Source organism: Aphis gossypii, chromosome 2 (assembly GCF_020184175.1).
Source record: "Aphis gossypii isolate Hap1 chromosome 2, ASM2018417v2, whole genome shotgun sequence".
NCBI classification, from domain to species: Eukaryota; Metazoa; Arthropoda; class Insecta; order Hemiptera; family Aphididae; genus Aphis; species Aphis gossypii.
In genome coordinates this window covers 10,542,075-10,565,210 of record NC_065531.1, presented here as the reverse complement: position 1 = coordinate 10,565,210, position 23,136 = coordinate 10,542,075, and the positions used below count along the sequence as shown (strand labels likewise).

Here is a 23,136-nt window from a genome sequence, read left to right as displayed (position 1 = left end):
GCATGTTTAGTATAAATATTAAAACAATTATATCTTGGTGAAATAAAAATTGAATAGTTTCATTGCATTTATCAGGTATATTCCCAAAAATAACTGTAGATATTACTTTGAAACATATTATATTTATTTGTTTAAATTTTAGAACTACAAAAAACTAGTAAACATAAAATGCCATTATTCTCAAAATAGCATGGAGGGAAATTACGGTATTCTTCCTTAGCACGGCAGTATTACAATATATTATAATTTATCATAAATATAATAATAATAATATCTTTTGTACTATAATATTAGAGATAGTACATTATATTATATTGTTCTTCGTGTTACTTAAAATACGCTTCAAAAACATAAATCAATTAAAAAAATATATATATTCTTACTTTTTTTTTTTAATCCTTGTCCAACAGGAGACAATTATATAAAATGTATTAATTTAACAAAAAAAAAAAAAAAGAAACCAGTAGATCATTTTTTACCAAAAGATATTTTAAAAATTTCTTAAAATATACAATTGTTTTCAAATCGAATTTTTACAGCAATCCATAGATATTTTAAAATTTAAAGTATTTATAGCTATGACTTTCAAATCATCATAAATTCCATATTTTCATAAAATGACATGTTTTTAATCATACTGTATAGCATACGAAATAATTATAAAGTTGGGTACAATAATGTAATATTAAATAAGCTATAATATAACACACAGGCCAATTTATCTCCACTCTTAATATTTGCATGGCAATAATTCAATAATTAGTATTCAGTCATAAAATTGATTAAACTATTAACACATAATCGTTAAGATAAATATGTCACCAAATGTTGTTATCCTCTATAATGTTATATAAATGCCGAATATAATTTAACCTAAATTTTTAAATTGACTGTAAATTATTATATTATTACTAAAATATATACCAATACATATAAAATATTACATGATTATAAAATAAAAATAATTATGTTTATTTCTCATAAAATCCAGTAGTTTATAATAAAAATTCAGATTAAAAGTAGACATTAATACTTGTATATTTTTACATAAGTAATTATAAAATTAATACGATATTTACATTATAAAACAAGTGTTTGTTATCTGCTATTATTTCAGAGAATAGTGATTACTTCGGCTGTAGAAATAAAACATTTCAATGATATTTTAAAATTTAAACGATGTCTATACCATAGTTTTTTTATTATGGATATTCCTACCCTTTCCCAATTTTTTTTTTAGGGGGCATCGGTATATATTTTTTGAAATTCGTTTCGTTGCTCAATAGGACATTTCATAAAATGTATATAAGATGTATATATTTGGAGGTGAGTTATTCTTGTAAAATATATTCAGTTCAATGTTTATGTTGTACATACTTGTCCACTAAGTTTCGTTATTATTTATTTTTGTTTTTTATTCGTGGGATTTTGGAATAATTTAATTTTTTTGTAATTCTAATATTGTATATTGTTAGTTATTATAAGTTAAAACAAAAATTATGTATGAAATTAAAAAAAACAATAACAACAACTCTTATTTTTTCAAATAAATCATTGCTTCAAAAGTGCTCTTAAAAATATATTTTGCAAATATACATTCAATATTTTTTTTAAATTTCTATAGACATAAAAGTTATGAAGAATGTTTTTTTATTTTAATTTTATTTATTTATTTTTTTTTTTTTAATCAAATATCATTACCTATAGAAAAGAAATTGAAAAAAAAATAATAAATTTAAAATACTTTAAGTTATGTTAATATTTTGGAAATTTTATGTTCTATGTATATACAATGGCAATTTATCATCATACATATTATAAAAAAAAGCGTAGTATGAGTTTTTATTTTTAATTATTTTATTTAGCACATGTTATATCATGAAAACATTAAAAACCTAATAATATCGGTATTTTTAAAAATTGTTAGCATTTTTAAATATCTTAAAAAAGTGAAAATATTTCAAAAATAATAAACAACATGATACTTAAAAAATTGTTCTATAAATGGTAAGTATCTACAGTTATTCTTCTTGTCTGAATGAAATAGAATTATTTTTAAAATCATTCTTTACAATTAATTTTGAGTACCCAAAGTAGCAACAAGTTTTAATTTCCAACTAAAAACCACCTTTGAAGTTGAATATTAAATCAGTTTCAATTATCTAAGAAGTAATGACTGTATCAAAAATGAATCACACTTCAATACATCATTGTAAAACCAATACATCCATTGTTCTTTTTAGAATCTTAATTTTATAAAAGCATAGTCTAAAAAAAAATGTCATTGTTAAAATATGATTTTTATGTAATCAATCATCTTAATATATGTATAAAAAAAAAGTAATCTGCTGCAAAATTATCTGAAAATTAAATTTATTTTTACGTACAGTAGATACCTTTATATCTTTATATTTTATTTATTTATGAGTTACATCAATCGTAATATTTAACATCAATTAAGTATAAATAAAATATAAATAATATCAATAAAAATATTTTTTAGTTTAATCGTTTTTATTTAACATAAAAGCCATTTTTAAGTTTATTTTTATCATTAAAATACAATTTTTTACAGAAGACAGTCTTATACTGATATACAATATAATATTTGCAAATATTTTACTTATAATTAAAAAACAAATAATAATAAAAAAAGTTTGATCGATAGTCTTATAATGTTGGTAGGTATAATACCTATACATTTTTTTAGAATGAATTTTCATCTAAAATTAATTTTTTAGTTGTTTATTAAAAATATATTTATATTGTATTTATCTCCCACTGAAACGCACATAACAATATTATGTGTAATATTATTTTATATGATAATTATAATATATACGATATATTATTGTATACATTTAATGACTAATATTAATTTAACATGTATTATAATAATTTGAACAATATATGTGTTGCTAGATTGGAACACTTGTTGACCAACAGTTTCTGCACCACTAAACACACACACAAAAGGACGTGGGGCGGGTGAACACATTCTTTTCTTCCTCTTTTTTTCCTTGTACGCTTCCTTCCGGTATGTTCCCTCTCCATCACCTTCTCAAACGGCCAACGACTCTTCTCCGGCGTTTCCATTACTACCGTTTCCGGCTATAGTAAACACACACGGAGAATAACCCCTCAACGTATATTGCCCACACACTTATTAGCGGAAAGTAAACTATTTTCGTCTACTGCCGATAAATTAGCGCCTCTTGTGTGTATATATATATATATTATATATAATAAAAGCTTTTCAAGATCAAATTGATATTTTCTAAGTATATAAAGTATTAGGTTAGATCAAGGTGATGTTTAACGGGAGTTACAATAAAGTGATATTAATACTTGCAACTGTAAGTACTATTAATATCATTATTTAGCATCATTAATTAATTTAAAATCAATAGAAAAAATACACAATAAAAAGTTCCTCTATCGTGGAAACTGTATATCTTTAAAAGTTAATAAGTTATTAATTTTCAAAACACCAAACCTGTCTTATCAAATGCATACAATTACCATCTACAATTTTTATATAACAGTAATTTCAACACACTCAGGTGATACCTATTTATTGAGCTATAGAGAACGATAAATATAATATATAAAATCCATTAAACACGATCGAAATCAACTGTTAAACCTATACGACGTCTTTAAAACTAATTGATATTTTCGTAGTTATTTCGCAGACCTATAAATAAAGAAATAACCACATACAAAACTGTTATTATTATTATTATTATTATTACCGAGTCGTAAATAATTTTTTTCGTTTCCACACAAAAACGTTATGCCAGAAAGATTCCTGCTGATTCGCGAACAATCTATCGCCGTCGGCTAGTGATAGTAGTGAATTGGGGATGATTGTTGGTTGGTGGTGGTGAGATGGTTGCGAGAAGAGAACGGTGTATTATACATATATAAAAAGAACCCTGTTGGAATCGGGGGCGTGGAGAAGGGAATGCGAGGCTTTCTAAATCGTAAACCATAAGTCATTCAAACGTATCGTTATATATATATATATATAGATAGATATGTGTGTATGTGTTATTATATATAACGAACAACGCGATCCCAATCATGGATCTCGGTATAATACTGATGGTCTTTCCATTACAAGTGACATATTAAACTTTTATATTGAATTTATATACTCGACAATTTCATATTTTTAGAATTGCCGTTCACAAATAACATGTAATAAATTTATTGACAATTGCCGCATGAAAATGATAATATTACTAATAACAATAACAGTAATAATACTCTATGCAATTACATTATGCCTATACTAAATCTAGTAACTTTTCGACATTTTAAATAATTGACTAAACGAATGGACATAACTGATTTATTTATATTACGATGTCTTAAATTAATTTAAACCTGAAAAAAAAAACACTGTATACTCATATACTACAGTAGTCACGCAAACTTCACTCATGTGACAAATTAAATTACCAACAAATATTTGAGTCTTTAAAATGATTATATTTATCCTAAAAGTTTTGAATTTTTTTTTTATCCATCTTTTTAATGACTGTATATTATATAAAACCATATATAAATATAGAATTCTGGTCGTATTCGGCAAATTAATGTTTAAATGATTCATTAAAAATAGTTGAAAATAGTTTTTAAATGCTTTATTACTTTTTGAATGTATATAGAATGTATTAACGCATGAGTAGGGCTTGAATTTGAAAAAAAAATTTCGTTTTACGTTATTTTGAATAAAAATGTGACACAAATTTTGAGTTTATCGTTATTCAGAATTAAAACGTTATTCAACTTTTGCGTTTATCGTTATTCAGAATTGAAACGTTATATAACTTTTGCGTTTTTTTTTCAGAATTTAAATTTTAAACGTATTTACGTACCTGTTTCAAAGTAACAGAGCAATAGGGCATCACTATTAGCAATTGGCAATACAATTATTCTATTAATACCTTAATATTAAATTTTAAAATTTTTTTAATAATATTTCAATTATTATTTTTTTTAATGGCTTACTATAATATATAAATTATGTGTTGCGTTATGTTTTGTTTTATGGTATACTATGTATTTTGTTAAACGTTATATTTTTTTTTGTGTTATTTAATTATTTATGTTTAACGTTTACAAATTTCAATAGTTTTTTTTGTCAAATATGACGTTATAATCATAACGTTATTATAACATTTTCAAGCCTGCGGCATGACCATTTGCCAAGGTCCGTTAAGTGTATGAAATTATAGAAATTCGATGATTTATATCACTTGTGTTACCTTAGATTATTCAAAAAAATATTGGATAATATAATTTATTCAATAGTTATAGTAGTTATTGTTAACACTTTAATAATTTGAATATATATAAAATTTATAAATATAAATTATATTAATTATATACCTACATTTTTTTTGGTAAATTAATGGTGTTTGGCACTCTCTGGCATGTATTTTGTATATATATATATAGTTAAAAATTATTTTATTATAGCAAATTTTTCTAATAGAAATTACTATCATTATTTTGAAGCTTCTATAAAATGAAAGCAGACATAGTTAAAAAAAAATAAAAGCGTTAATGTGCCATTTTAACAGTAGAATCAACGTTAAGTACTAATAATGCACATGTATATGTATATATGTATATCTTATATATTATATTTGATTTTGAATAGTTGTTACCAAAACAATAGATTTGAGCATAATGTATAATTTGGCATTAATCCTTAAATTGAAAAATAACTATTCGTTTATATTATTTATTTAAACATTTATAAATATTTTATCTAACGATCAAACACTGGGACTAAGATTTTGCTTTGAGAAAATATATTAAGTTTCAAATTTTAAACTGTAGAAGAAAAAAAAGCATCACAAGTACAGGGTTTCTTTCTTTTGTCCATCGAGTATTTAATAACAGTGAAAAAATCTTTCGGTACTTTGGCATTACGACGCGAATATTTACCTTTTGGAATGGTTTTTTTTCATTTATACAAACTGCGAGCATCTTTCACAAAAATGAAACATGATATTACAATTTTACTAGCAAGTAGCAACCCAAATAATATATTTTGTTAAACCAACTTTATTGTACAGTGTACACACAACTGTTTTAAATTAAATATATTTTGATCAACAATAATTGAATACTAATCACTGCTATTAAAAATAAATAATGTGCATAAAAAATTGTATATAAATCTAAAAAAATGTGTATTTATAGATGAAAATTTTAATTTTTGACAAAAACTTTGCATATAACTGAAAAAAAACTTCAGTATACAACATACAACAAATCAAACGCCCCCTTTTCATGCAGTATATATTATTACGATGCAGCTATCCATTTTTTATCTCTAGTATAACTATAATTTTTCCTCCGTATTGGGAGAATTGCATTGTAAATGTTTATAAATTATTGTATTTAAAAAAAAAAACGTACTTTTGTTAATGAACTACACTCTCTTGATCATTACTTTTTTCAAATTGTTAACATAGTTAACGAATGTAAGTAAGTACAAAAAACATAAATGTCACCTAAAAATAATATATATGTCCTAAATTTAGTTTGTTACTTCTGTGTTATCTATTTAATATCGTGCCAAAATCTTTACATCTATAACACCATTTAAACATAATAGCTTTTATGTAAGTTCGTCGTTTACCAAATGGCTTATTTCAATACGTCTAGAAAATAATGAGAAGTCGAGAAACAATCATTAAGACAGTATGAAAATATACTAACAAAAAAATAAAATAAAAAAATAACTAAATAAAAAAAAATAAAAAATAAATATTTTACGATTTACTTAAGTTTTTATAATGCAGTTCAAGTAGGTAGTTAAAAGATAAAATATAATAAATGATCGAGTCATTTGAAAATCTAGTAATGCGCAGATATACGACAGCAGTATATTGAATGCCCACTGTATAATTAAGTACACATCGATTAGGTTTAGTAGATTAGGCTTGTATTACACTCTTTCCGAATAAGTTTGAATAAGTTTGAATAATTTGCCTATCCATTTGTAGATCACTTACAGAAGTAACTATAGCAGTGACTTATGTATTTTAATTCATTAAGAACACTAAAAGTCACACATCTCACGTCAGATATAATCGATGATTGTATATATTAAAACGTACTTTTATTAAAAAATAAACTATTTGATATAAGCGAGTGTATAATGATTAGGACCCGGATTTATATGCATTTGTATGTTTTTTTTTTTAAACTGTCCAAGAGGAAGTTAGATAAACTACAAATTTTAATCTTAAACTTATGTATTGGTATGCAAATTAAATGTTGCATATTTTTGCATATTTGGACCATTTTACATTTTTATGCATATTTTATAATTTTTCTAAAATAAAATGCATATTTACGAAAAAAAATAGTATAAAAATATTAATACTAATACTTAACGCTATGTTCTACTTAATCATTATTATTTATTATTACACATCATTATTAATAATTTAAATTGTATCAAACATGTACTACATTTTTTTGTTTAAACTTCTCATAACAAAAGCAATTAGCCATAAGACCAAAATGTAAATGAAAACTATTCATGTTTTGAGAATTTGTTCAACCACTAAAAATGAAAAATTATGCATATAATCATTTAAAACACAATTCATATCATGTAAATAATCATTTAATGTCAAGAAAATTTGCTTTATCAATTAATAATGTGTTATTATCGTAGAATCTGTAATATTATATATTACTTTAGCAAGAAAGCATAAAAAAAAAAAAAAAATTAAAAATATATATGCTGTTAAAAGAAACATTTCTAATGTATAATACACGTATACAAAACTAGTTAAGTAAGCTTTATATGTAGAAAAATTCAGCATGTGAATACTGCATATCAAGATTTAAAGCCAAATTCTCCATCTCCAGAATTATAAAGTATGAATGTAGAAATAATAATTCAAACAAACGTATTACAAAGGAATATTGTTTTGTTCTGCGACCATATTACAATATTACAGTTTACTTAGATTGAAGAAACTCGAGATTTAATGTATATTTGTATAACAATCTGAGAAATTCAGATGCGTTGTTAATTTTTTTTTTTTTTTTAAAAAGAAAGAAAGATCTCACCAATAAGTGAGTACAACGTTAAACGAAAACGGATAATTGCATCAAATTGATTATAACCTGATATAATATTAAATATTTTAAAATTATTGTTCAAAAAATCTTAAATTTTCATATTATTTTTAAATTATAAGTATATATTTAATATTTAATATGCATTTTATTATTTTTGATACACTATAATACAACTATGCATTTACACAAACTAATAACAATGAACAACTCAATTACAAATACTTGAAGTATACAATTGATATTTTAATTTTAATTTTTTTCTTTTAAGTTAAAATTCATTCAAATGAAAAGTCTTTTGTAAATTACAAAATAGTTTTAAACATATAAAAATAATAATAATTAGGATACGAGTAGTATTGAAATGGTTTATTTATACAATTATATCTGTTAACATAATCAGTCTGTATACAATTTTGTTTATATTATATGATGTTAATATTATAATTAGCTACACTATCATTGTAAATCACTTAATATTGTCGTTTACTAAAAAGACACGTAATACCCACAAGATTAGTGAATATAATATTAGTGAAATATCTAAAAATAATTTATTACAATTGTCTAAACCATAATAAATTATGATGTTCTAGGAACACATATTATTCTTACTATATTATTGTGTTTTCTTGTGTTTTGTATTTATTCGTTAGTATAAAATATAAATAGGTACTATATAAATTAACTTTTTTTTTAAATAGCAGTATCTATTGAAAAAGGACTTGTGTTCTAAAATTGTTTTAATTTCTACATAAGTAAGTAGATTATTCCCATTTATCATGATTTTCATTTTATATGATACGCAGTTTAATAGATTTCCACTGTATAATACAAAACTATTGTAATCCGAATTTTGATAATTATTCTATTCTCGAATCCAACCATGCATATATAATGTTCACTTTCAAAATAGCAATGTTGGTGATTTGGTATTAAATTGATTAAAAACTGCAAATCCGGGTGAGATTCTAGGAATTGCAAAAAAAGAGGCAGACACATTAATATTGTTTCCATATGAGTAGTACCTATTGAGTAATTTTAAACAATTTAAAATTCAGTATTATTCAATAAAATATTTGATAATTAATATAAAAATCATATTATATTAAAATGTTTTATTTTGTAAAAACATTGTAGGTACTTAAATTATTTTAAATAGTTAAAATACTAGAACATTTTAACAAAATATTTATTCATTAATTTTTTGTATATTATATAGTTTAATTAAAACAAATCGTTTTAATTGTATTTACCAAAGCTTTTTCGAGAATTTTGATGTATTAATAAGTTAATGGACAATTTTTATTTTTTTATAAATATTTAATGTTTAAAATAGTTCACTATCTTCAATCACGACATCAAATTCAACCTACTATTTTGTTGAAAAAATGTAAATATATAAAATATTAATGTATGATGACTATGTAAAATTTAAAGTTAATTTTAGTTTAAAAATATGATTTTTTTTTTTATTTAAATTAATTTGCTTATTGTATAGTATAATAATATACAAACTTAAAATATGCAGTAAAATAAAGCAATATGTATAAAAAAAACTGTTTAATATTGAACCACATTGCTCTGTAAGTACCACGTTAGCGGTGTTTTAAAATAATTAAAACTAATTAATAGATATATATATATAATATATTAATACAATATAAATGGTCTTTATACATATATAGTTAATACTGAATAAAAATTGCTTAGCATACATATACAAATCTCAATAATATGCTTATATCTCGAAATATTATTTAAACTTATACCACTTTTATATATATATATTTTTTTTAATGAATATGTTTAAAAATACATTAATTATTTTCTCAAAATCATAGATGGTTGTACTTAATATTGCTATATGTACTTATTATATGTTTTTAATAAGAACAACTTATATTTAAACAGTTTTAACAAATTAGTAACCTTTAGTAGTTAATTTTCAGAGTTTTAATATTTAATAGAAACAAATACGTTTTTCCGGGTATATATTATGATGGTATACTTGATGGGCTATTGTTTTGAACTTGTAATAACGTTTTGATATTGGGAAAAAAAGTTTATTATTAATCTCTAATATTTTTGATATTACTCGTATTATAAAACGTTAAAAGAAAATGTTCCGCGGTGGTTACCTTTCTTACATACAAAAAAAAAAATAGTGTTAAAGAATTTTTAACCGACGGCCTGTACACATTTCCCCTCTTTGTTTTAATATGGTACGGCTATAGTTGATCTTTTTTTTTTTACCATTAGTAGACATCGAGTGCCTATTAAACAAACTGCAGTGCACTTTTACGGTGGATAACGTTGTTTTACCTAATAATTAAATTATTTAACACAGTTCTTTTTTCAATGTTATCGTTTTGATTAAAATTATGTTGTACACAAATTGAAAAATTAAGCTTGTTCAAAAATTTTATATAAATTAATAATATAGGATTCCGAAATTTTTAAATAGCGTGTTTTAATGTTCTGGCTGAAGTATATTCTAGATCAGATATAAGTTTGTTTTGTGAAGTTGTGAAAGGAAATACGGCATTTTATTTTATCTATATATTAACCGTATATTTGTATAATATATAGATATATTTTATAAAAAGTTTTATTTGGTAATAATTTTTAACAGATATAGTTGTCGCAATATTGATGCTAAATATAACTACCATTTATCTTGATTTTTTTTTTTTTTTTTAATTGTTGCTACATATTTTAGAGAAAATTTTGATAAATTTAATTGAATGTTCGCTTTCGTATTTCAAATATTTTTAGTGAAATAAAATAAAGTCTTAATACATGATTTATTCAATTCAAATTATAATTTATATTATGATTTATAACTTATTGTTAAATAAATAAGAATCTTAAGAAACTTAGCTTCATGTTTTATAACATTTTTTTTTAATAAGTTCATAAGTCCCAAACCTTAAATATTGTGATCATTTAAAAATTTCTTTATTGCATGGTCATGTTGCCATACAAAATTATTATATGTATTATATTTCGTAAACTTTTGACGACCCTTATAATATTTCACTAGCAACCTGACTGTTCAGACCTACAATAACTTTATTTTAAATTTGTGTAACCGATTACATTACTATGTCTGATAATTTACTATATGTCCAAACGTGACACTGTTTTAAAGCAACTAGAACTTTTAACTTGCAATTGTATTTCAAATAAACAGCATAATAAATAACCATGCCAAATTATAAGTATTTATTTTTTTAGTTATAATTATATTACAGTAAACTCGTGTGCAAGTTGTCCACAAAACTCGTCTTATATTAGTTTTTATTTATCTGTATAATGCTGTAATACGATTAATGGTACATTATTAGGATGGAAACATTAGTTTGCATACATTTCATGATCAATTTGAAGGTTTTAAAGTTACACCTAAATTTTGACACTGTACATATGGAAATTATATTCATTTACGCACATAAAAATAAAATTAAAATACAAAAATCAAGATAGCTCTTTCATAAGAATCTTAATACAATTAGATTAGTATATTTTTTTAACACTTTCAATACCACTACATTTAATTTCAGTACTACTAAATGAGATCAAACAGAATCTTAAATTAATAATGTATTTGTTTCTAGAACAATATTATAAAAAGAATAATAATAATGCAACAAATATGTGAATTTTTACTTGTTAAAGTTTAAAAAAAAAAAAAAAACTTTAACTTGATTATTGTAATTGATTTTGAAAATGCTATTGGTTGAACTATGAAAATGTAATAAAAACTAGTTTATCGGTAGAAGTTATAAATTGACTCACGAGCTAACGCTACTGACGACAAGGTTAGATTACTAGTTGCTCAAACTTTTATAAAATAAAAACATTTATAATGTATAATACTTATATCAGTAGATCGTTGCCTACACAAAGTTTGAAACCCTAATATGTTTTGATCTGTTGCTACTCCTAAGATAACTGGAAAAGAGATAAAAAAAAAAAAAGTATATAAACTGTGATTGAGAATCGAGCATTCGAATTAAATTACTTATACTTATTAAACTTGTGCTTACCTACAATGCGAACTGTTTTATTTTAAACCTATCTTGTTTAATAATGAGACAGTTAGTCTATAAAATCCATCGTCGATGGTAAGTAAATAAAAATAAAATATATTCATAAAATGATTCTAACCGCAATTGTTATAATTTACTTCTATAAACAAAATTAAGTATAAATAAATATTATTAACGGTTTATTGAATACAGTTATAAATGTAATAAGATGTTAATATCATTTGAAAGACTTAATAAAATACCAAAGGACAAAACTAAAAAAATCTCGTTATAAATTTATGATACATATATATTTATATTGAGTATTTAAGTTACTTTTATTTTAATTAGAATATTGTAATATTAGTCTTGAAAATAATATTTTTTACAAAATCAAGAATATGACGTCCTCTATTATGTCTTAGATTTCCGTTTTATATCACAAAATAATACACTTATTAAATGTATATCATTTTAATTCATCAAAATTCGACATAAACCCAATGTAAAACTAAAAAAATTACAATTCTATACCGATACAAATAAATTAGGTTTTTATTTTGCTTTGCATACAGCTTTAAACATGTTTACAAATGAAAAAACACGAAGAACGTATAAAATGGTATAAACGCTTTCTAAAGACGAGTGCTATAAATAATCATAATATTTTTTTATTTCCATAAACAATGTAGTTTACATTGGTTAGTTCAATTAAAATAATAATTTATCGAAATAATTATTACAGTATCTGACGTGAAGTATTTCATCAAAAATCTCACAATTTTCAACATTTTTCATATTTTTTTTTTTTTTTTAGACTTTTCATTTATTTTTTTTACAAATATTTGCTATTCAATTATAGTTTAACAATACTTATTATAGACTATTGTTTAATAAACATAAGCACATCATGTTTAAATTATAACTGGATTTGTTTGAATTATTTCCAAACGGTTTGTAGACGCATATACTTGAATGTAAACAGCCACTTAACTGATACCAGTGATAGCACACAAAACAAGTTCAAGTCTCTAAACTAGCTTTTCTATAAAGTCTGTATATGTTGTTACGACAGAAAACCAGAAAATTAACATTGACTTAAACATATTATTGGATCGTCTATATACCACGGAGTGCGAGTTTCAAAAGCGTCTAATCAAGATTCTTCCATTTTTTCGATAGCGTTTCACAGCACTGTAATAATGTATACTGTTTACAATTATTATTTGTATATCAGATATAACGAATGATCTCCTCAAGCCAGAAATACGAGATTTTTTCGACAAAATTATTATGCACTAAAAAGACTCGGGGAAAATGATGTCGATTAGGTACTCGACGGATGACACCTGTTATTGCTTTAACGAACTAAAAATACGGTTCGATGAACTTACCTGCACATGCATTTGTGTTTCAACGTCGTATCCGAGATTTGGGTTTCGTTGGTCGAAAATTCGTTTTGAAAACAGAAAAGACGACGAATTTGGGGGAGGGGAAATTCCACAAAAACTGTACGACTTGATGCTACACAAACGTCGTGACTTTTTTTTTTTTTAATATTACTGATTGCAACTATACGTTCAATGCAAAACCACTATTAGGTATGAGTCTGAGTGTTTGTCGCGAGACGGACCACATGGTGGCGACGATCTAATGGAAATAATATAACGTGGAGGGATGAATATGGTGTGTGCGAAATCACGATCGACGATTCGACGGGAGCATATTATTATAAGGTACGAATAATGTACGATCGACCTTGCCGTTGATTCCGCGTCGTTTTTCACGAACTTCCTGTCGGTGGCACGTGAACGAAAAGACACCACACACGTACTCGTGCAACGGGCGGGCACACCGAGTTAGATACCGCGAGACGACTGTTTAGCTCGCCGCCGCCGCCGTCAACGCCACCGACGACCATCACCACCGCGGGCGGCGGCGTCGGCGACACGCTCCGCGGCGTTTTTCGGTTCAGACGTGCGCAAGCTCCGCCCACGTCACTCGTGGAAAAAAATCCACCGCTATCGTCTACTCAGCGATGTGCGGGGGAGGGTTAGGTAAGTTGCCGAAATTCACCGATTACCCAGGAAAAACCCGAGACGTCCCGTCGCCAGAACTCAGCGTCCATACAGCCACCGTCGCGTTTCACTGTCGGGGCCCCTCCCCGCACCATCCGTAATTTCACCCCGTTCGCCAGTCGGCGATACCATTGTCACCCGAACACTGACGAAACCGACGACTGTGGAGCCGATGTGTAAATACACGATCGGTTTAACACGTTCGGTATTTTACTATTACACATACGTGCGAACGTTAAAATTAAACATTCGTACTTTCTACTGGCCAATATCACATTCCGTACAACGGATTTCGATCAAGTCCCTCGCTCGGCCATTTTTCCACAGGTCTTGTGCATACTAACCACGTGAAGTATTCTTACTATTCAGTCAAAAACTATTCAACCATCGTTTGAATAATAATGAAAAACAACGTCTTTTTGGTTTCACATTTTTACCTCCTCCGGTTTCTCCTCCTCTAAAAGTAGTGATATTACATATTTTTTTTCTAAAAATCGTTCGTTTTGTACCCGCTATAGCTCTGTCCTTATAAAGTACATTCTATATAAAAATAAGTGCAAGTTAAATATTACTTATAGCAAGTACCTATATTAAAATAATTTAACTTGTTTGCAATCCTTTGTCCGGCGACATAATTAGTTATATCGTCGATACTCCGACCGTAGGTACGTCAATGTTTCTTTGTAAATATTACCAAGTGAAGATTTTCGCATGTGCAATAAATAATTTACTATTATTTGTATAACGTTTTTTTTCTCGAAGTATATAAAGTCAGTCCTGATAATTTTATAGTTAAAAAACACTATGATTTTTAGTGTGTTTAAGTTGTAACCTATTATTTAAAATTCATGTAAAGAAGTAAATATTATTTGTTTTTTATATTATCAGATTTAACTATTAAAGAATGGTTTTCAAGATTCCTTTGGGATAATAGTATGATATTAAATTTTTCAAAATATTAACTATTCAATTTTTGTCATAATATTGTTGTCACATGTTTTTATTACATGCTGATAATAATTTATTATTAACCTAAAAGTTAATTTATATATTTAATAGTTTAATATGCTATACATGGATTATAAATTTATAATAGTTATAAATACCTGACAACACCATCAAAACAACAAAATATGAAATCCGTTTAATACATTTCATGATAAAATACAATATTATGCTTCTTATAAAAATATTATTATTGAACCTGAAATAGGTTAATAATGTTTTTCTCTTATTTCATTCCTATAATAGTTTTTGCTCAAATTTTACAATAAGTTATAACCACTTAAATTTAGTATAGTTACCCAATAAACTTGCTTGTTCGTCCGTCAAAACGAATAATAATATTTTGTGAATATATTTATTTTATGGTAAATCAATAATGATTATATGTTATTTCAAGTACCTACATAACCAATCAAAAAAGTACGAAATGTTATACATAGAAATACAATAATGTGTTTTTAATGTAAAATAAATTATTTTAAATCAAAAATAAATAAAACCCGACCATTACATTTGCTTCAATATAACTTGTTTATAAAAAATTAACTTTATTCAAATCATATACAACTAATCAACAAGTTTTAAAATTAATTACAACAATACCCTTCATGTTTTTGTTTGATCAATACTTCTTAAAATATTAACATATTTAAAATTATCATCCACGATTTCAACATTCATCTACTAGTCTATTTTACATTTTTATTTAAGATATCATCTTTATAATTGTGTTGTCATTTAATTAAATTATAATATTTTAGTAAATAATAGTTTACATACCAGGCGTTCCAATATTTTCAATAGGTAATATTTTTAATAAACTAATGTCACTATTTTACGAATATTTTTACTCAAATTAGTTGTTTATTATTGTTTGTCCCCTCTTTCTTCAAAAGCACTTCATCAAATATATATCTATATAATTTTTTAATAGTTGTTCTCTTTTGAAAGGACCTAATTCATTTAATTTATGCTGTTTTGATATGTTGCATAGATGCACGATAAAACATTAATAATTAAATAACAGTGTATTTTTGTATATTCTAAGTCTGTTACGATGCGTCCTTGCAGCACAATTGAGTGCATTCAAACGCTCGTATATAATAAATTATATTTCTTATAATTCCTACATAGCACATTATTCAGAATTTTACAGTTATAAATTAAGTAGACTGTAAAAATTGTATTTAAAATATGATTACTGTTAAACAATTTAAATAACAATAAATCAAATGTATTCTACTTTTTTACTTTTTAATAGTCTCTGTATCATACGTCATCAATATATTGTCGTATCATATTATTTTCAATCCTGAGTTGAAATAAGTTGTTCCATTTCATTAAAATCATTTAATATTCTATTTAGCTATTGCTTATGGATGATAATAATATTTATGTGTTACAATACAGGTGAATAAATTGATTGATTTTTAAATATTTTTTATTAGTTAAATAATAAAAGATGATTAAAATAAAATAAGTACAGTCCTGTGGTGAATCTTTATTAAAAACAACAGCCGTCTTTCGTGATTTGTTTAGTGTAGGCGAAGCACAATGAAATAATTAATACTAACATTATTAATCTAAAAGGTTACCAAAGATTGCCATTGATTCAAAAAATATAATATATCTTTGTAAAAATTAAATCAGGTCTATAAAATAAAAATAAAAAAATCGATGTAAATGTAAAATTTCATTTTATAGATGAACCTAACATACGACTAATATAAATATAAAAAATAAAGTTAATAGTGATATAAGATATTAAAATATTTTTTTACCTAGTCAGAGGGTTTCCACACTGGTAAACCACCTTATTCCCGTTATTGATGTTGTTATATTTTGTCACCAAATTTACAAATATTAAAGATTGTAAATATATTTTTGTTTGAATTAAAAAAATATATAAAGTATTTTTAGTAATATAGACTGACAAATTATTCGATGTCCTTGTTCATAATCATTATTTATTTTCAGTGATTAAAACATCTATAATTAAAACCTGCCAAATGGCAATACCTACATTCAACTCTACATTAAAGCAACTTTCATTTTATTTTTTTTTTAAATTTCAAAAATGAAAAAGAATAACTATATTATTTTTTTTTACAAACTACGCATTGTAAAACGATAAACCAATGCGCGTGTTACGAAATAATTTAATATTACAGTATTGTTTACATAAGAACAAAACTTCATCGAAAATCAATACATTTTATTTTCTGACTTTCACTGCGTCGTTAAATATTGTATACATATTATTTATCATGAAAAGTTTGAATTAACTTTGTTTTGAAATTAAAAAAAAATATATATATATATTATAAATAAACTAAATTTAAGATTTATAAATATGTGTCATCTTAAATACATACAAAAAAAAAAATTGTATTATTATTAACTCAATGTTTGTCGTAAATTTTACTAATAGATATTAACAGTTTTTTAAATGTATAGATATTTTTTTATTTTAATAGGTATGATTTTCAAATACAAAGTTACTCATCAGTTTTTCTTACAGAAACTTAAAAATCTCTGTGACATATATTTTTTTACAACAATTAAAGATCGAATTTTTATGAAATTGTATACTTATATGAATATTATTAGTTGTAATTAATTAATTATAACTTAATAATATTATGCATTGTGACTTGAAACTTTCCATCGCTACGAATACATTATTCTAAACTTAACACAATAAAATATCCATTATATTGAGATTAATTTTAAGCTATCTATATTATATATCTATTTATATTTTATGAAATAATATGAAAGAATAAAATAATATCTAAATTGTTATGATAAAACACAAGATTTTATTTTCTAAAAATTAGTTAAATCTATCATATTACTAATAAAAAAAAAATAAATAAAATATTGATAATAAAATTATAAACAAATCTCATATAACTTATAAAACCAAAACACTTGGATGGCTAATTAAGATATAACTTACGAGATATGTGGTGATACAATATACCTACATAATATAATTGCACTTACATTTTGTACACAATTAATGCAATTGAAATTCTAAAATATAAAGCACATCCTTTACTGATGATACTTATGTTACACCGTAACATGTGAACATTAAACTTTGTGTATTGTGTACCCTAAAGTTTCGTCCGACCAATACTCATTATTATTAGAAAAAATAACAAAAATTATCCTAATTCGGAGGAGCAATCAAAATCTTTATTGTATCAAGATTCTTAATGAAAAATATTATTGTCAACTCCACTATGCACTTGTTTATGTTTAACACATATTTTTGATATTCATTTGAGTAACTACTACTTGCTAGCATAGTTTAATGTATATTGAATTATTCATCGTATAATTAATTAAATTTACTAGTTGAACATTTCTCTCTGCTAAACCTAGGGCCATATTCCTTATTAACTTTTTTTTTAAAAAAAATTTAAAACACAATTATTATTTGTGTGATATAATCTAAATGTATATTGATAATATATTGATTATTATAAGAAGAGTTATTAGGTATATAGTATTATTATTTTGATTTTGAGCAATCACTTAAAATCATTATTATATTAATTTACAAATCAATCATAGAATCAAGGTACTTAATTGACCATCGGTGATCTGAAAATAACCTATGGTAGCTACAAATGTTGGAACATTTAGACATTAAAATGATTTACTGTTAAATTATAAAGTTCTATGAGTGATCTAGTTTTTATTACAAAGACATAACCTACATTACAATGTAAATAGTAATTACGATGAAAATCATACATATTATATGGTGTTCAAATTACTTCAATTTTATAAAAATAATTTAAAATAACGTGGGATAAAAATATATAATATCAGTTCAATAAGTGAATATATTAATCAATACTAATTAAATTATGTCATAAATATATATTGCATAGGTATATGCATTGCAGTGACTTTGAGCATTGAACATGGTCTCGTGAAGATATACTGAAAAATATGTAAACTTCATATTTAACAATACCTACTACAAGCTAGGGGATTAAATAAATATACATTTATTTTGGATAACGTTTATGTATAAAAATATAGACACAAAATACAATAAAGTCGAAGAATAATACACGAAAACATTAAACCATTTAAATCACTAAGCAACCTTAACCAGAAGCCAGGACGCGTAAACACACGTGCAAACCCATTGTCCATCATGTCATATTATATGGAATATAATAATTCACAGCGCCGTTTAATAAGTGTAGCATTGTAGCGAAGGGTCGTTGTGGAATGTTCATTTTAGAAGATTTGTTTTTGGAAGTTATGTTTGGACGGATAGATTTAAGTACGGTGTTTTAACTAACGAAAAAAATGTGTTTAAAAATTATAAAACAACACAAATTTTATTATACAAACCATTTTTTTAAAATAATAATAATAATAAAATAATCATAAAATAAATTACATATTATCAACAAAAATTCGTAGCGCATTATAATCGTTTCAATAAAGCCATACATTTAGTTAATGTGATTAATATATTAATAATAATTAATTACACACTTTTTTTAATTAATAATTATTTCTATTCATAGTATCATAATAAATGTATAATTACATTTTACATGCATCATCCATTTTAACATTAGAGCCTGTCAATAGACGATGACTAAAGTAACCATAATACAGTATATCATTGATATGTTAATTTCAACCTTTTTCAATTACAGAGATTAAATGCCTTTAAATATGGGCGTGTCTTGAATTTTTTTTTATTAAAAGCAAACTTTATTTATTATCGGTATAACCACGTATTAAATTTACTTAATCGTGGTTTAATATATTATTATAATACCTAGCTTAATATTTATAATATATAAAACTCAATACCGTAATTGAAAGAGTAAATCCTATGAACACATTTTTCCTTCAACGTATATTTATCTACATATAGGATGATTCAATAATCATTTTCAATCTTAACTTTTCAAAAAAAATAAAAACAAATTATATAAGAATTAAAACATTTGGAATTAGTAACATATTATATACTCTTTATATGATAATAATTAAGATTTGTATACTATTTAAAGAGTATTCCAGATTTTGTGGTGATAAAAAATTCTTTATTTTAAAAAAGAACCAACTTTTTTCAAAAAAAATTGTTAATTTGTTAGTATTTTTTGAGTACAACATAAAATATATACTCTAAGAATAATATAGTTTTACAAAAATATTAAATACGAAATTTAGTATTTAATTTGTTTTAATCATTCTTATTATATTCAGACAATATTCTACAAATTTTAAATATAATTTTGAAATCATCACAGATGTCTCCTAAATGACTAAATCTATCATCGTAGATCTGTAGTATAGAATATAAATTAAAATTAGTAAACACAGTAAAAAACTCAAATACGTATCACTTGAATTTTTATTTAAATACATAACATTTTTAGTAAATTTATCTATTTAATTATTTATTGTAAATAGGTGATTAAAATATTTAAATGGATTTTCGATAATTGTTATTTGATTGATTATGAAATAACATTGTGTTAACATTTTTTGAGCAGATACTGTGATTTTTTTTATTCTCTTCCCCGCCTCATCATAATTTTTATGTTTACATTTATAAATAAGCAACATACACTCGAATATTAAATTGATCACATATTTGAAACAGTTCTAAATGTTTTTCCTATTAGAATTTAAAAATCAGTTTTAAAATTTTGTATAATATATTCCATGTATAATATAATATGAATAGTGTGTGTGTATATATATAATATATACTATATATATATGTTGTATATTACATTAAAACATGGAACCATAGATAACTCTTTATAATTTGTGAATCTTTTACAATAATAAATTGTTGAAACCGTCGTTTAACTGAGAATCGAACAAAACCTATAGAACTGGGTGGTATACATGTAGTTTCGATATCACATTGAACAATTTGAAAATAATGAAAAACTACATACGATAATTTATTTTTCCATCCATAGTTCCATGCGAGGTTATTTAAACAAGCTGATTAAGAAATGCATAGTTATACGCATGATATCAAAGATTAATGACGTGAAATTGAATCGAAGTCAAAATACATTCTATGACACCCACATTTTTGTGACCCACAGTCACAATTTATAATCAGTTTAAAATGAATGGTCACTAGTTAATGTGAACAATACCAATAGTGAAATTCAGTATGATATTCTGTTAAATAGTCTTTATCATAAACGGATAACCTATTCGAAGCTTAAATAGTTTATAAATAAAATAAATATAAACAAAAAGAAGTCAAATTTGTTGAGTGTGAATATAAACTTGGAAGCTTTGATTTATTGTAATTATTTGCATAAAACTCGTCATTTTGATAATTATTATTTTTATTGTTGTTTTTTTTATTTTTTTGTTAAATAGCAACTAAAATAACAAAACATGACAGTTTTTAGGTAGGTACGCACATCCAACCGGAATATAAATTTGAAGTATTTATTGCTATCTATAGTATATAATAATGAAATACATAGGTACCTGACAGTCCATGCATTAATTTTAAATATTTTTTATTTAATTTTGAATATATATTATTTAAAATAAAAGTTTAATTTATAAGTCTATGTATAATGTAATAGAAACAATAAGATAATGCAAGTTTCTTATCAACATTAATGTGTTTATCATAATTTCATGTACAGTGTACACGTCTTGTTTGATTTTTTAGATAACATAATAATACTAAATACTTTCTACATAATACTTTATAATACAAATTATTTTTTAGGTTCCAAATGGAGTGATGATTTTATTGAATTTACAATGATGTGTGTGTATTTCTTTTTTTTTTTTTTGAGTCTATACATACAAATAATAGTCAAACAAATGCTCAATTTTAAAGGTGGTTTCGGATCCAAAACTTGATCTAGTTTGTACTTAAAAGAATATTTTGCATCTATTCTTATATTTCTATTTGTGTTTTAGTCTATTATAAACATTTGAAAACATCCGTTTCTTTTTTGTTGTCGTATTCTTTTTTTGAAAAAGTCGATAAAAAAAAATATTCATTAGAAAAAAATTATTGAAAATGTTATGCAAGGTTTTCGATAAGTTTTTCATTAACAAAATTAATAACATTAAAAAATATCGAAAATATATTATAATATACAATGTATAGCCACAATATATTTTTAAGACCAATCAAATTTATAACTTTTATGAAATTTGTAAAATATCGAAAGTTTTCAAATTATTTTTTTAGTTAGAAATTAATGCATTTTTTTATACTTAGTAAAAAATTAAATAAATTATTTATGGGCATTTTAAATTCAAATTCAGAAGAAGTTACATATTATGTTATATTTTAAAAATATTACTTATATGGACATAACATTTTTACGAATATTGTAATATTTTATACACACAATGATAATTTAAAATGCAATTCTTTCAATAGATATTAATGCACCTTAGTGTATTAAATACGAATGTTAAAATAAATGACTTTAACAAATAGAAATATTAATAAACATATTATAAAATATATTTAGTATAATATACACATCCATAATATAAGTTTATTAACGTAATATACCGTCTTTTTTCGTTTTTTGTATACAATAATGATGTAAGTATCATTTATTCCAAATGTACACATAAAATAACGTATTAGATACCTACTGTACAAAAAAGCGATACCACGTGTTTGAAATTGTATTTGAAATATCATAGAAGTGTATTTAACTGAATTTAATAAAATAATATACTAATATTTGTTGCTACAAACTGATATTCTTAGGATGCTTAATTAAGTTTGATATTAATATTGTGTAATTAATAATAAATTATATCATAATACAGTACAGTTATTACTAGAATTTATTTTTTTTTTCAACTATATATGTACCTACTCACATGCT

General features: G+C 24.0%; 1 protein-coding gene across 3 annotated transcripts in view; it reads right to left on the bottom strand.

Moving 5' to 3' along the window:
* The window catches only part of LOC114121288 (lachesin-like), a 176,126-nt gene extending 162,062 nt beyond the window's left edge, over positions 1-14,064 (bottom strand). For all 3 annotated transcript variants that reach the window (XM_050199484.1, XM_050199485.1, XM_050199486.1), the window contains exon 1: positions 13,550-14,064. The gene's annotated coding sequence lies outside the window, so the exon portion shown is untranslated. The remainder of the gene's footprint in view (positions 1-13,549) is intronic.
* Positions 14,065-23,136: the final 9,072 nt, after the last annotated feature.